General features: G+C 35.9%; 1 long non-coding RNA gene across 1 annotated transcript in view; it reads right to left on the reverse strand.

The window, feature by feature from the left end:
• Positions 1 to 10,718: 10,718 nt before the first annotated feature.
• The window catches only part of LOC127491995 (uncharacterized), an 84,441-nt gene continuing 78,993 nt past the window's right edge, over positions 10,719 to 16,166 (reverse strand). The window contains exon 4 of the long non-coding RNA XR_011378605.1: positions 10,719 to 12,217. This is a non-coding gene — a long non-coding RNA (uncharacterized lncRNA). The remainder of the gene's footprint in view (positions 12,218 to 16,166) is intronic.

Raw genomic sequence — 16,166 nt, forward strand, 5'->3', positions numbered from 1 at the left:
ACACACATATTTGTTTTAATATGCATTTAATATGCACTTAACTCATTTAAGTTAATGCCAAGGAATGAGAATGGATCATATGGTAAAAAAAAAAAAGTATTTATTTTCATAAGAAATAAATAAACTGTAAGTTTTTACAAAGTAGCTGCTACATTTTGCTGTCCCACCAACAATCAATGAGAGTTTCTATTGTTCATAGCCCCATCAGCATTTGATATTATCAGCGTCTTGGATTTTGGCTATTGTAATAGAAATATTACAGCTGATTGTACATATATGGGTTGGAAAATGGGTTTGGTTGCACAAGTCATGGGAGCATAGTGCTATGATTCTGGCACAAATAAGTTTTATTGCTCTGAAAATTAATAAAACCAACAAAAAAATGTGTTTTCATTACTCAACACAAATAAAGACAAGCCTAAGCTAACACAACTCATTCCTTAAAATTTTGACATTACTAAAAAACAGGGTGGGAGAGAGCTAGTGGAGGGAGGAGGGGACGGAGAGAGGAAGGAAAAGAAAATCATTATGTTCTTAGAATTGTATCTACAAATCACATTTAAAAATTTTAATGTATAGACTTGTTATAGGAAATAATCATGTTAAGGGAAAAATCAAATTGTATAGTAACAGTGATTGTTTAGGTCATTGCCTTACTGAGAATGCATTAAAATATAGCAGAGAACTGTGACCATATATCATGGATTGTGTGAGTGTGTATTTCATCTTACTTTGAATGCAGAACTGTGAACCCATTGGAGGAAAGTCCAGAACTGAGACTCCTATTTAGTACAACAGGCGACCTTCTAGGTTTACCTTAACCTCCTCACAGATGTACCTCCACCACACAACAGGGCCATTTGCAAGGTGCTCAATTCAACGCGGAGGAAATAATAAACCTTGATTGAGAAGTAAAAGAATGACAACATCCAGGAAAGTTTTCATGTTCTTTATTAGCATCCTGGTGGATTCATTTCCCTATGGAGTGAACTCAGAGTATACATGAATTTAAAACAATCACACTAGGCTCTCTGCTAATCAAGGAACATAATATATTCATCACTATTTATAGATTCCTAGTGCAGGAGAAAACACATCAATGTACTGTGTACTTACAAAAACAGCTAAAATTATTGCCAGATTAAGGAGAATTTAAAGCTAATTTTGGCAAAAATTAAAAGGTGAGTTGAAAATAAGTAAAGCTGGTGACATTTGATCACTGTCGGAGGAGCAATAGACTTGGAAAGCCTTAGAAAGGAGGACAGCATTCTAGGGCTATGGCTGTTCATTAAGAAAAGGAATTTGACAAAGGTATTTCTCTCCTAGGACAAATTTATAGAAGAGAGAAGGGAATGAAGCTAGAAGCTGCTTTGATATAGGGAATATTATAGCTTTGGAGGAGATGAGAAATGAGCTTTTTACTTTAAAAAAGTATAATTTGGAGCATCTGTAACGTATACATACATGGTTGCTAAATTTCTCCTTACTCACCAAATATCTAACCCAAAGACCTTTTGGATACTTTACATGTCAAACCTCATCCCTCAAGTACAGCACTGTGTATACTTTAAAATCCAAGTTAGGAGCTGGCGTTGTCACACAGTGGGTTAAGACCGTGGTTGTGACACTTGACACTTGCATTCCCATATATGAATACCTGGGCTCCAGCTGCACCTCAGCTTCCAATCCAGTTTCCTGGATTTGCACCCTGGGAGGCAGCAGATGACAGTTCACCCACTTGTGCCCTGGTCACCCACATAGGTAGATCTGGATAGAGTTCCTGGCTTCTCACCTCGACCTGGCCCATCCCTGAATATTGCAAGCATTTGGATGATGAATTAGTGGATAGAATCTCTCTTGCCTTTTCAAAACTAAAAAAATAATTAAATAAATAAATATCCTGGTTACTCTCTTCCATCTAACTTGGTCCTCATTTTATACTCAGCTATTTACTGAATATATTTATAAGTGGAAAATAGAATTGTGTTTATTAAAATGTGAAATTTTAAAAATTATGATTAGAAAAGAACATCAAGCTCTGATTGGCTTCAGTCTCATCAGCAGGACCATTTACATGAAGGCCATCGTAGTTATCAATATGTAACCCCAGAGTCAATAATTGCAATGTTTGCGTTCATTGGTGGACAAATATAGAGTTGCCTAGTGTGAACAGTCCCATGAGAAGCTGGACAGAAGCAAGCCCCATCTTTCAGCTTCAGCATTCAAATCATGAAGAAGAGTCATGTTTACCACCACGTATGTGATCCTCTCTAGATGATTTTGTTGTTTGAAAGGTCAAGATTAGTTCCAGAGGGCTGTATAGAGATGCCAAATACAAGAAAGTTGTGATGAGCTGTATGGAGGAAATGTAGGTAGTTCACCTGTATACATCATTCAGGCATGAGTGATACTGATTGTCCACATGTCAATGTTAATCAACAGTACGTAACACAGAGGTGGCCTAAACAGAAGCCACAAAACAAGGTTATGCATTGATTGTTTGGTGAAGAAAATGTGATCAGAGTCCTCTAGGAACCTAACTATTTCTCATAGGAGCAATTGTTTTATATTTGCTAATTCAGTGTTTATGGTGACCTTATAGAACATATCAACTGTGAATAATGAGAATTTATATTTAAGATAAAAAACAATTAGAGTTCATGAACAAATGTTGCTCAGTTTATAGAGAACAGAATGAATATTTTACCTTTCTGAATTTTGCAATATGTGAAGGCATGTTAAAAGATAAATCACATGTCAAATAATTGATCCTAAATTGATGAAACAGATCTTTAAATGATCAACTCATTTCCAACGTATATAGAATATATTTTTTATTTTAAATATTTATTTATGTATGTCTTTGAAAGGCAGAGTAATGAAAGAGGGAGAGGGAGGGAGAGGGAGAGGGAGAGAGAGGAAGGGAGAGAGAGAGAAAGAGAGATTCCATCTGCAGGTTCCGTCTGCTAATGCCTGCAACAGCCAGGGCTGGGCCAGGCTGAAGCCAGGAGTAAGAAACGCCATTTCGTTCTCCCACATGGATGGCAGTGGAGTACTTGAGCCAGCATCTACTGCCTCCCAGGAGCATTACCAGGGAGCTGGGCCAGAAAAGCAGGGACTTCCACTGGGACTCTGATAAGAAATTCAGGTGTCCCAAAAGATAGCTTACCCACTGCACAATAATGACTGCCCCTGGAATTTACTTTTCTTCTTAGTTACTCTCTTCTATATTGTTCTTTTTGTGTAACTACAGGGATATTATCAACCAATTATAAATATGAATGTAATAACTCTATGTTGAATATTCAATAACTGCATAGAAAATGATGTTGGTTAATATATTAAAAAACAATATAAATCATTAAAATTTAATATTAATTGGAGAGCAATGAGATGTTGCATGCAAAATATTTGATATATAGGCAGGAATGACTAAAATGAATAAAAGAGATTCTCTCTATTGCTATTGCCATTATATCACTTATAATACCTAGATTTTTTGTTTGATTTTTCATTTTCTTAAAAGAATTTTAATGAGAGCTAAATACAGAAATGTGATTTTTGTCTTATTAATTACATTGTCAACAAGACTTCTTATTCCTTTTCTTAATTTCATACTTTTTATTAATAAATACTCCTTGCTTTCATTACATAAAAACAATCACAGAAGTTCTTATTCATTTTATTATGATGTTTACACACTAATGATTGAAAATATATTTTATTTTGTTTGTTTAAGAGCTGAGATTTCAAATAATTGTATTCTTTTGCTATTCTATTTCAATTTTCCTTAAATAGGATTTCTTTTTAAAAAATTTATTTATTTGAGATATAGTGAGAATGAGAGAAATATCCCCCAAATACTTGTTCACTGTCCGAATTCCTGAAAAAATTGAGGCTGGGCTGGGTTGAAATGAGAAGTAGGGACCTCAGTCTGGTTATTCCAGACTCTACCACTTGGACCATCACCTACTGCCTCCTGGCAAGTATATCGCCAGGGTGCTGGTATCAGGAGTTGAGTCCAGAATCAGAGGAAATATCAACTAATGTTTTCACTACTAGGCCAAAGACCCACCCATTTCCTATTTCTATGATGACAAGCTTGATTTTTATTAGACATTGGTTTCTTCATACTGTATTGTAGTAATGTGTAGTTGTCACATTGCTGTATTATAGCATAGACAATGTAATCATCATTGAATAAGGGTATTTTTTCATTAAAGGATAATTTGTATATATAGTATTGAATATACAGTTTTCTGTAACTAGCTTTTAATATATAAATAAATATTAATTCAATAAATAAATAGTTTTACTTGACTCATACATTTATAAGACCCACCATTTTCCTTTTTTCTGTTACAGAAAAACATACAAAAGAGATAATTTAGGCATTATCATCTGGTACCAGCATAATAACAGTGACTATTCAAGGAATAACCATGTAAGCTTGCACTTATAAACACAGAAAGGGATAATTGAAGAAGCAGGTAGCAAGCTTAACACTGCTGTGCTTGGGGAGTTGCAACTGGAATGGAGAAAGTCAGAAAATATTTGCTATGTTTTCACACTAAGTGTTTGAGTACTCTGTGTATTTGTTTGTTTTTAATTTTGTACAGAGAACCTTAGTCAATATGCTTCAGACACTAGTCTTGTTTATGTGATCCCTTTGACTCTTAGTCCTATCATTATGATCCATTGTGAACAGAAATTGATCACTTGGACTAGTGAGATGGCATTGGTACATGCCACCTTGATGGGGTTGAATTGGAATCCCCTGATGTGGTCAATATGCTTCAAACTAAAGAAAAACCACCTATTTTTAAAGAATGAGAAAATTGATAGAGTTTGGAAAAGCCTTGCTCATGTTTGGTTCCTTGGTTCCAGCTGTTGACCCTCCCTCCCCTTTATAGGCTTTAATATCTGAAAATAAGCAAATCACTTCCCTACCCTGTGATTGATATTTTTTGGTTGCAATCAGAATGGTCCTTTATAATAGAGTTGACTTTACTTATAAGCAGCATATAAAATTTCCATCACATACAGAATCTTTAAGTGGGGGCTAGTGCTGTGGCACAGTGTGTTGGAACATGGCCTACAGCACCAGCATCCAACAAGGGCGCTGTTTCAAGTTCTGGGTGCTCCATTTCTAATACAGCTCTCTGCTAATGTGTCTGGGAAAGCAGAGGAGGATAACATAAATGCTTGGGCCCCTGCACCCAATCAGGAGACCCATAGGAAGTTCCCGGCTTTGGCCTGCCCCAGCCCTGCTTGTTATGGTCATTTGGGGAGTGAACCAGCAGGTGAAAAATTTTCTGTCTCTCCTTTTAGTGTGTAACTCTGCTTTTCAAATAAATAAACAATAAATCTTTTAAGATAGAATATTTAACTGTCATAGATGATTTATATTTTATTTAACTTGCATTTGGAAGCTACTGAAAGCTTATAAGCAAGGGGGGGGGGGTAAAACTCACTTTCACTATATAATAATTGGCTGCAGAACCAATAACCCACTGCATTAGACTGGGCAGGATGACAGTAAAGAAGGATTTTGCAGCAGTCTATCATATATGATGATAACTTTGACCAAAGTTTTATCAGGAAAATGGAGAATACTGGACAGAATACAGATATATGAATTGAAGCAGAGCTAATGAAAACTGCAAGGTATTGAATTCAGGTTATAAACTAAAAAAAGGAACACTGAAAGATCCCTTTTTATTGTTGCTTCATGTTTGAAATGCAATAATTTGCATATAAGAGGCTGTATTGAGAAGGCATTTCTCTATGAGAAAAATAAGCAAAATGTTAGAGACTTCCAGAATTCTAATCCTCCTATACTGGGCCATCTGAAATAAATCTGTAAATATATATATATATATATATATCAGATATATACATATTATATATAAATATATATTCATATAAATATATATCATCAATAAATAATAATAATAAATAAATACAATCAATCTCTATATATTTATATATTATATATTTATAGAGGTTGATATTTATTATTATACACAAATGATTATTATATATACATCTATTATATATAAATATATATATATATAGATTGATGGTTAGAAATATAGAGAGCTACTTGTATGAAGCCTGAGTCTGTCAATTTATGTTGCCTCATAAACCACATAACTGCACTTATTCAGTTGCCCTAAACATCTACAAAAACGGTCAATCAATTTTAACATTTGGCAAGGAATTTTGAAGGCGGATGTAAACGGAATGTCATGTAGCTGAACAAGCTCAAGAATGAGACGTATGTGATCAATGGAGACCATTGCTTGCAAGGCCAGTGAACACAGCCAGCTCCTCCTCTGAGTTCTCTGATTGCCTTTTCTGGAAGGGTTTTGTGGGGATGCCCCTTCCTTAATCCAGAGATAACCACAAGTAGAGAAAGAACTTACATTAAGTTCCTCCGAGCTGGCTGTCCTGTAACTATCAGACTATCGTATGGAACAAACATGGTGCACTTCCTCATATGAAATGTGTTCCCTGTCACTATGTTCTTAAAAGAACAATGGTTCTTGAGCCATTACCTCTAAATATATTAAACTTCTAATCACAGCCTTCATTTTCCCACAAAAGGATCTTTAATGCTTTGACATCAAGTATACCAGATTTCCCTTTTATTCTGTCATGCCTAGACATACTGTCCAGAGCATAATTATGCCCTCAGTATTTTTCCTTACTATTTAATTTGAAAAGTTGAGCTTAATTGCCATTTCATATTAACATCATTTCTTTCGAAACTCTAACAGTGGTTAATTAGCCTATCAATATTGTAGAATCATTGATCAATGGTCAATTAGTTATGCTAATTTTGTCAGGAATCAATATGTATTTAGCTGAATATTTCCTTTAAAATGCTCAATCTAAAAAAAATGAACATCAACTTTAATTTTCAAAGAATGTTAAAATTTTAATAAACATACCTTTCTCCAATCTTTCAGTAAAGGTGACAGCATGAGATACTAAATTTTATAACAAAATTGAATGAAATAGTATTTATTTGATTGAAGCCCATGTCTATCTCCATGTATTTAACATATATAATACATGCAAAAATGTACAACAAAAAATATAATATATACATTGTCATATATAAGCATATCACATATACCACATTTTGCTTAATAAAAAAGTAAGCTATTTGCAAACACATTTAAGATAGTGAAGGAAAGCAGAACAGTTTTGGGGTGGTACTTTCTCATTGTCACTAGACCTATTGCTATATCTACAACCTATCAATAAACTATTCTTCACCAGACTGTATATGGATATTATAGAATTTACTATTAAAGCAGCTGCTTTACTATTTACTGTGTATGGATTTTATAGAATTTTCTATTAAAGGAGTCACCATCCCAGTACGTACAGTATGACAGTGTTGTATAATATCAACTGAGGAGCAGGTAGACACAAATGATAGGACGGTACAGCCACTAGAAGCCCCGCTGAGTTGCCATTGCTTCTGCAGGGGCAGCAGTTAACACACGATGCTGCACACACAGCTTCTGCAGTGGCACAGATGCCAGATTGTTGTGTTTGTACTTGAAGAGGGGGAAGCTGGCCTTTGTGTGGAGGGCACTCAGATTCAGAAGGAGGCAGGTTTTACTTGAAAAGGCAGCACCTACAATAGGAGCATCACTTTTCCTCAGGCATTCCGTCTCCGTGTTTTCAAACAAGAATCCTCAAAGCTTCTTTCTCGACATCTTCAAGTGTTAGACTGTGTTCTAACTTTGTCTCAGTTTTAACAATGTTTAGTTTTTGTTATTTATTTGAAAGGCTTGAAAGAGCGAGTGAGACAAGGATAGGAGAGATCTTCCATCTGCTGGTTCACTCCTCAAATGCCCGCAGCAGCAAGAGCTGGGTCAGGTCAAAGCCAGGAGTCAGGTACTCCATCCTGGTATCTTGTGAATGTTACAGGGACCCAAATACATGAGCCACCGCCTGCTATCTCCAAGGGTGTGCATTAAAGCAGGAAGATGGACCAGAGGTGGAGCCAGGACTCTATCCTAGGCAAGGAGATGCATGGGGCCCAAATGCCAGCTTAGCCGACTGCTCCACAAGGCCCAACCCTCTCTCATGCTGACAAGCTTTGTTTAGTGACTCCTAAAAGGCCTCTTGTCAACAACTCTAACTCTCATCCATCTCCAGTCCCCATTCACTCAGAGGTATCCTGTTACTTTCTCTCATTGTAGTTACTTCCTTACTCGGAAACAAGAACTCACAGACCTCTTGAAGGAATACTTAGCCTTGTGCAAAACCATGCATCTCTGCAGCACAATATCTAATGGACCTACCTTATCATTTTGTGAAAATTTACTGTAAACACTTCGAAGAATCTTATGTAAATATTTTCTGACTTGTATGTCCTTAGGATATATTGGTGACTATGTCTGAAGAACTGAAACAGAAAAAATCAGATTGACTGTCATGAATCAGTAGCCTCAGTATTGCCAGAAGGCTCAATAGAAATGCACCCAGACTTCACTCAGATATATGGAAAACAATCTGCATTTGGCCAGATCCTAAGTGATTTGAGGCCCGTTTTTATTTGGTATAAAGGGCTATAGGAAATTCAGGCATATATCGATACTTGGGTAGAGGTATCATACCAATACTGATCGCCTTTGTAGAGTGCTCTGGCGCTACCTCTCAGCCTGGGCAGGTCCCGGAGAAAAGGGAAAGGTTGCCTTGGCTGTTACCCTCGTCCTTGTGGAAAGTCAACCACACAGGTAGGTCATGCAGCCAACATCAGAATGGCCAAGACTTTGGAGTGTGCTGAGTGCTGAGCAGCATAAGTGCTTATGCATGCAAAAGACAAGCTAATTAGCTATTAATTCCTTTCTTTTCAATAACATGATTATAATAGAAAATGAATCTGTTCCTAGTACAGCCAACTGAACATTTTCTTTTTCATGTTCTGAATTGTGAATTCATGGATAATCTCTTTACTTACAAAATTTTCAAATATTTTGAATAATTTGGGATATTATTAAATTCATATTATTTAATATTACAAAAAATTGCTATCAATTCTTGAATATGACAATTTTGATAATCAAGTAACCATTAAATACTAAAGTAGTATATTTCACCCTAATATTATTTACTATAATAGAACAAAGTTCCAAAATAATATATTTACTATGTAACTTAGATTAACTAGGATAAAATATTTATATTTATTGATGACAATTTATTTTAGAATCATAGATAATTGTGAACATTTTAAAGTAAAATTTTGAGAAAAGTATTAAATTTTGATTGCTTACACTTTAAAATTGATTTTTACAAAAATTTTATTTTGTACTTTGAATATATTTTATTGTTTGACATTAAAATTAGGAAAATTGATAAAATATAAACATAAAATAAATCATATGGAGCAAGTAGTTAATGATTCATTCTGTGCATACTTGTATTTTGTTTGTCATCTGAGCACTACTAGACCATCAACAACACATTGGGGTGTGAGAAAATTATTAAAATTCAGATGATTTAACTTTACATATATTTTCATGTATCTCTTTCCCTCACTGCTTCTCCAGTTAGTAGTCTTCAATAAAAACTAGTGTAATTACAAATGTGAACTTTAAATGCACTTGAATCGACTATGTATTACTATAGTATTTGTTTGTTGTCTTCCTGTAATCTCTTTTACACAACTAGACGTTCTAAATAGGCAAGTGTCAGGTGTTTTATTGTTTTTGACTGTGACTAAGCATTCACATTTGTCCGTACCCAAAGTAAGTCATCAATTGCCATGTGTGATTCTCGTGATTTTTATGAACCTGTAAAATGATCCTGGAGGATGAGATTAATTGACCTGATGGTTCCTGAAATAAGGTCCATTAATCATAAAAGACAGATAATCCCAGCTAGAAAGCAGATGCCTCCCTTGAGATGGATCTCCTGAAGGCTTGAAAGATCAGTTTCCAAATAAAGGATTAACAAACTCTCTCCTGTGTTCCAGGTGGGCCACACTACAAAGGTTGAGATGGTGCTTCCTGAGCTGGGTGGAATAAATCCTACTTAACATTCAGGCTCTCTCGAGAATGGCACTGATAATACAACTCCATAAATTATAGGACACTAATTAGTTGTCCGTACCATGGTCAAAAATTATCAATCCCACTGAGGTCAAATCCAGAGTTTAGCCCTAGTTGACAAGCTTAAGTGTTAATTTGCTAACACCAAATGCGACTTTTCCCTGAAGCATCCTGTTGTACTCGGAGATCTTAGGACTCAATAGTTTCTTCTTTCCATCAATTCGAAGAAGAAGGTGATTGTGGAAGTATCTTCAAATTACATAGTATATAGAGATTACTGAATTTACCAGCACTGGGACAATATGACATAATTAAAAGCATATAGTTTTAAGGTCTGGGTTTAGCATTTACTACTTGTGGAGCTCTATGCAAAACCTGTTAGGTCTCTGAATCTTGATTTCCATATCCATTAAAGAGAAATAATAAATGGTTGCTTAGCTTTACTTATAAAATTGTGGTAAATGTGAAAAATAAGTTAAGTGAGAAATGTAAAATCATTCTAAAATAGTATTAATATACTGTAGCCTGCAAGGCATTTGGATTTTTAAAAGTTTATTTTAAAAGGAACAGTGACAGAGAGAAAATGAGAGACACACACACACACACACACACAGAGAAGCAGAAAAGTAGATTTTTCATTTTCTTGTTCCTTCTCCAAATACATGCAACAGACAGGACTATACCAGGCTGAAGCCAGGAGCCAAAATTCCATCTAGGTCTCCCATGTGGGTGGCAAAGATCCAGGTTCTTGGACCATAGTCTGCTTCTTCCTGGGGTGAGCATGTGCAGGAAGTGAAACTGGAAGCTGAGTGACCAGGGCTAGATTTCAGGAACTCCAAAAAAGACTGTGTGTGTGCCAAGTGGGGCTTAGTCCACTGCATCACAATGCCTGCTCTAGAATGAATTATCACAGATATGTCTATCAGTCACATACTTAGAAGACAAAAACAACTATCTTTGTTTTCTGCATCTAGTTTGGCTCCTAGGACGTAGAAAATACTCAATATCTGCTATAAAGGTCTTAAAGAGCAATTAAATATTTGAAGGTACAAATTATATATCATTGGCATTTCATTAAACATTAAGTGTGTGTTATATCCAAATATGTAACTAGTGGTTTGAGAGACAAAGAATGGCCAACAAAGCATTACAATTAATTGTTATAAGGACTGTAAGTGAAATCCTCTGTTATGCTGTTCTGTCTTTCTGAAAAATTTTGTCTTTATATTCTCATTTTATCAAAAACACTAAATATTCATTCTAAACTAGATTAATTATGTCCATACTTTAACTGCTGGGTAGGGATGGTCTCAGATAAAAATAATTATCTAAAATTTGTACAGATAAAAATAATCCTTTTAAATGATATTATATTCTTTTGATTACTTATTTGCATGCCCACATATGACATTCAGGAAACAATGTGTTGAAATTGCTTCTGAAATTACAATATGATTATTATACACAGACTGCACCCAGGTTATGAAGGAAGCAAAAAGATAGCATCTGTGTTCAATAAGCATTTCCATAAACTATCTTGTAAGTGCCAAAATGCTTATATAGCAATGTGAGAAATCAAGGTTATTTACTTCCCTGCTAATTCTTTGTTATACGTGCCTCTTCCACTGAGCTCCACAGTTATTTTTTTCCCTATTTTGCCAGCTCTTGCAGTTCCAGATTGAAGGCAGTCATTTTCTAAATACCCACATGATTTACCTCCAACAATTCTCTACTCATGTGCATGTTTTTGGCTTTGAATAACAGAATGCCTGAATAAGACAGTCTTACTTCTATTATGAGCTTTATTTTCTCATTTAACAGGAAATCTGGGTGGAGGTAATTCCCAGTTGGTTACCTCCGTCCCAAAAATATCATCAAGAGCGCTCAGTGTTTCCTCTGGTCCATGTCACCCATGGGCAAGCGCCACAGCATCTTAGAATGAAGCGTTTAAGCCACTTCACTTCACCACCTGGTACGGGTGCTTCCGGTGCAGGCGTCATCATCAGAAGTGTCCATTATCCATGTGATCCTTTCGTCCAGTGCGTAGGGGTCCTTGTCAGACGATCCCAGTGAAGGTTCCACACATAGAAGCACAGCTCATGACCAGAAAGGGATAACATGTTTTCTTAAAATAAGTCCTGCCAAGGAAGAGTGACTGTGCATGATTGAGAGCGACATAGCAGTGTCGGTTCCTTAGAGCTAGACAGACCCAGGAAAGACAGGAAGCCAAGAAGAGAATGGGGCAGGGATAGAAGGGGACGGGTTGTGCATTTTTAATAAGAAACACTAGCTGTCATCACTTATTTTTACTTTCTCTGTGTACAGATTCAGGTAGTTCAGAATTCTCCTTTCCCTTCTTACTAATCCTTCTGAGATGAGATCAAATTCAAGTCAAATTATATTCCATTGATCACAAAATCCATATTTATAGTTTTAGGGGCAAATTTCTAAACAACAAATATAGATATATGGATTTGTAATTCCCTGAAGATGTTCAAAATGTTTGACAACTATACCTCTTCAAAGAACATTCTTTACCTGTTGATTAGCTCTTTCTGTTAACTTCATTGTTAGGAAAAATGTGACACCTAAAGTAAACAGGGTATGTGCTTGTACCCTAAGTATTTATACCTGGAATAGAATGTGCCACAAGAAAAGAAATCAACTGTTTTATTATCATCTGCAAAAGTTTGCTTTGTTATTTCCCTAATGGTGAGGGCATAGTGGATGACAACACACAGTATATTGTTATATAGACTTTTCATTTCTGATGGAGAAATTCTTAAATTTTAATTACAGTCCCATTCAGTATCATGACAGAATGAAAATATCACACTATGTGAAAATAGACCTTTGTTTTATATTATCACACACTTGGACATATCATGAAAGTTTGCTAGTACTGCTATGGAGTGTAAAAATATCCACAATACATTTATTCAAAATTACTAAGACATACTTTGTTAATTATAAGGTTGTGTTTTTTTTTAATTTAGCATTTTACCACATTCAATTCAAATGTGAACATTATATACATGCACAAAGTTCCTAATTTTTCTTGAAAACATATTAACATCACAAAGTAAGATATTCATGACAATGATCATAATGTGGGGAAAGAAAATCATATTGCAATTTGCTTGCGATAATTCAGTGAAGCAATATTTATAACTATATACCAAATGGTATGACACCTATACCGACTGTTGTACTCTATGTATTAACTGTGGACTGTTAACAACTGGATGCAAACTGTATAGACAATATCCTAAAAATGGTTAATGTTTCACCTGGAAGATGCAATATTATAATGGAAAGCTATGTTTCTTAGTTTGAAATACGAAGCACCATGAAATTTGGCTTATTGTGTGTTTCAAGTTCTGTCAACCAATGTTTCCCCAAAGCCCCATGGATCCTATATTTTGAACTTGAAATGCAAACACACTGCTAAAATTCAGAGATTTTATATATTATGTTCTCATACTTAGAAAATGCAAATCCCCTCACATTCCCCAAACACCAGGTCTCTGTCACTCCACTTCAGAGATGCAAGCTTGCTTCCCTCCCCTCCAGCTGAGACCCCCTGCATCCTGCACCAGCCCCCACCCTTCACATGCACACCTCCTTCACCAACATTTCTGTGATGTCAGCTCTCACAGTGACATTTTGATATTTCATTCTTTGTGGGTTAACATCAATTTATTCAGACTGGAAAGACTTCATATTAAATTTAATCTTTCCAGTCCCTGACCAAAACCAGTTTTCTAACAATGACTGACTAGCCCCTAAACATCTTAAAAACATAAATTATTTAAAACTTTCCCCAACTGTCTATCCTTTTCTGTCTTTGTTTCTTTTCATGTATGTAGTTTTTTCAGATAACAATTTTCAGCACTAAGCAAGGGCTATATAAATTCCATCACTTAAACCAGCACTTGCTTGTATCCATTTCTCACCAGAACTCTTAATCTTTTCATCATCTTGGAAAAAATCTTACTCTTGAGTCAATCCAATTGTTCATTTTCATCTTGATTATAGTCTGAATATTAACTTTAAAAATATTTATTTTATATATTGGATTTTAAAAATTATTTATTTGAAAGTCAGAGTTACAGAGACAGGAAAAGACAGAGAGATCTTCTATCTATTGGTTCACTCCCTAGATTTTGGCAATGGTCAGAACTGGGCCAAATTGAATCCAGGAGCCAGGAGCTTCCTCCAGGTCTCCCATGTGCGTAGCAAGGACACCTTCTGCCGCTTTTCCCAGACCATTAGCAGAGACATGGATTGGAAATGGAGCAGCTGAGACATGAATCAGCACCCATATGGGATGCTGGAATTGCTGGTGGCAGCTTTATCCCCTGTGCTAGTCAGTTTTATGTATTTGAAAGGTAGAGTGACATAAAGAGGTCTCCCATATACTGACTTCCTAAATGCCTGCAAGACCTGAAACTGAGCCAGCCAAATGCAGGAGCCTGGAAAACTCAGTCTAGCTCTTACATGTAGGCAGCAGGGACCCAACCACCTAAGACATCAAAGTTTTGCCTTCCAAGGTGTGTATTAGCGAGAGGCTGGAGTCTTGAGGAGAGCTAGTACTCAAATTTAGAGATTCTAACTTGAGATATGAACATCTCAAGCCGCATGTTAACCATTGCAGCAAATACTCAAACCAACATACACTTTTAACTATGAAAAATTATGTATTAATGTGTTACTGATTTATAAGTTCTGGAGATAATTCAGGAAGCCACTGAAACTTCTTCCTATTGCTATGACTGATGGTAAATTAAAAATAATATCATATCTTAGGAAGAGTTTCAACCATTGGTGAATATTAGCTCTCCTAACGAACTAAAGGATGCATGAGTAACAAATGAAGTCTATTATATCTTCATTTAATTTTCCAGTATTGTTCCTGAAGGATCGATGAATATTAGAGAATATCTATGGAACCCTTTAAACTCATCCAAGTAACTCTTGATTTGATATACTAGTTACTGTCTCTGTTAATCAAAAAGAGGACCTGAAATAGTTCTCATTCATATTAAATGGGGAAAAAAAAGGCACATTTAACCTAAAGCTTCAACACATCTTCTTCCCTCTGGCACAATACAGTCAGAATGATCTGGACCACCTGATCACTCTTGCAGAAAAGCATCAATGGTATGCACCTTACCACCTAGAAATTCAGTGGCAATGGACCATGATGATCAATGACAATTTGGAGTTTGTATCAATTCTAACAGGAATAACTATAATGTACCCTTGGTTTTCTGGAGCATGGCCATGCAAACTACAACAGAAAACTCCATGTCTTTTGTAAACTGTCATGTGACTAGAACTTGGTAGAGACTGGGCAATCAACCACAGATATCAGTGACCTAGCATCTAGAACTGTCCATCTTGAGTTGGTATCCATTCGGCCCTGCAGATAGCTAAGGTGATTGGTACAATAGCAGTGCATTCACAAGACATAAAATTTCTAGGATTAGGGGTCAGATGGCACCTACAAGCTGCATGAGATGAAACCTAGATTTCCACTTCTCCTACCTGGTTTGCCCGTGCACTCTACCGTCACCTTACACTTGTGGTAATATGGGGAAGCCCCAGGTATCAGTTGAAGGAGGAGAGAAATCCCCAGTCTCAGGGTATGGATATATTTAGATAAGGTGTAAAGAATAAAAAATATTGAGAGCATATTAATGTCAACTTCATTTATGATTAGACTTAAAATTGGTGAGAAATCACTAACGAACGGAGTTGTGGAGAGTATACTTGGTCATGCTGTTTGCATTGAATAAATTGAGACCCAAGACCCAAGACCCAAGGTTAAGGGTATATATAATGATTTGTTAGCAATGACTTATAGTCAATCTGATGGATTAGGAGCCAGAAGGTAAAGCAATATAACTGAAAATTGTTTGTGTTGAATGCATGGAAAAGAAGAGGTGAACTGAATGTATCTCCTTGACATACTCATATGCACAGAGACATTGTCTTGATTTTAACAGCTATCAAAATATGTCTGCCATGGAGGTGGCATCAGATAATCAAGCAGACAAAATGATTCATATAGCTGATGTCGCC

This window comes from Oryctolagus cuniculus, chromosome 9 (assembly GCF_964237555.1).
Source record: "Oryctolagus cuniculus chromosome 9, mOryCun1.1, whole genome shotgun sequence".
Classification (NCBI taxonomy): Eukaryota; Metazoa; Chordata; class Mammalia; order Lagomorpha; family Leporidae; genus Oryctolagus; species Oryctolagus cuniculus.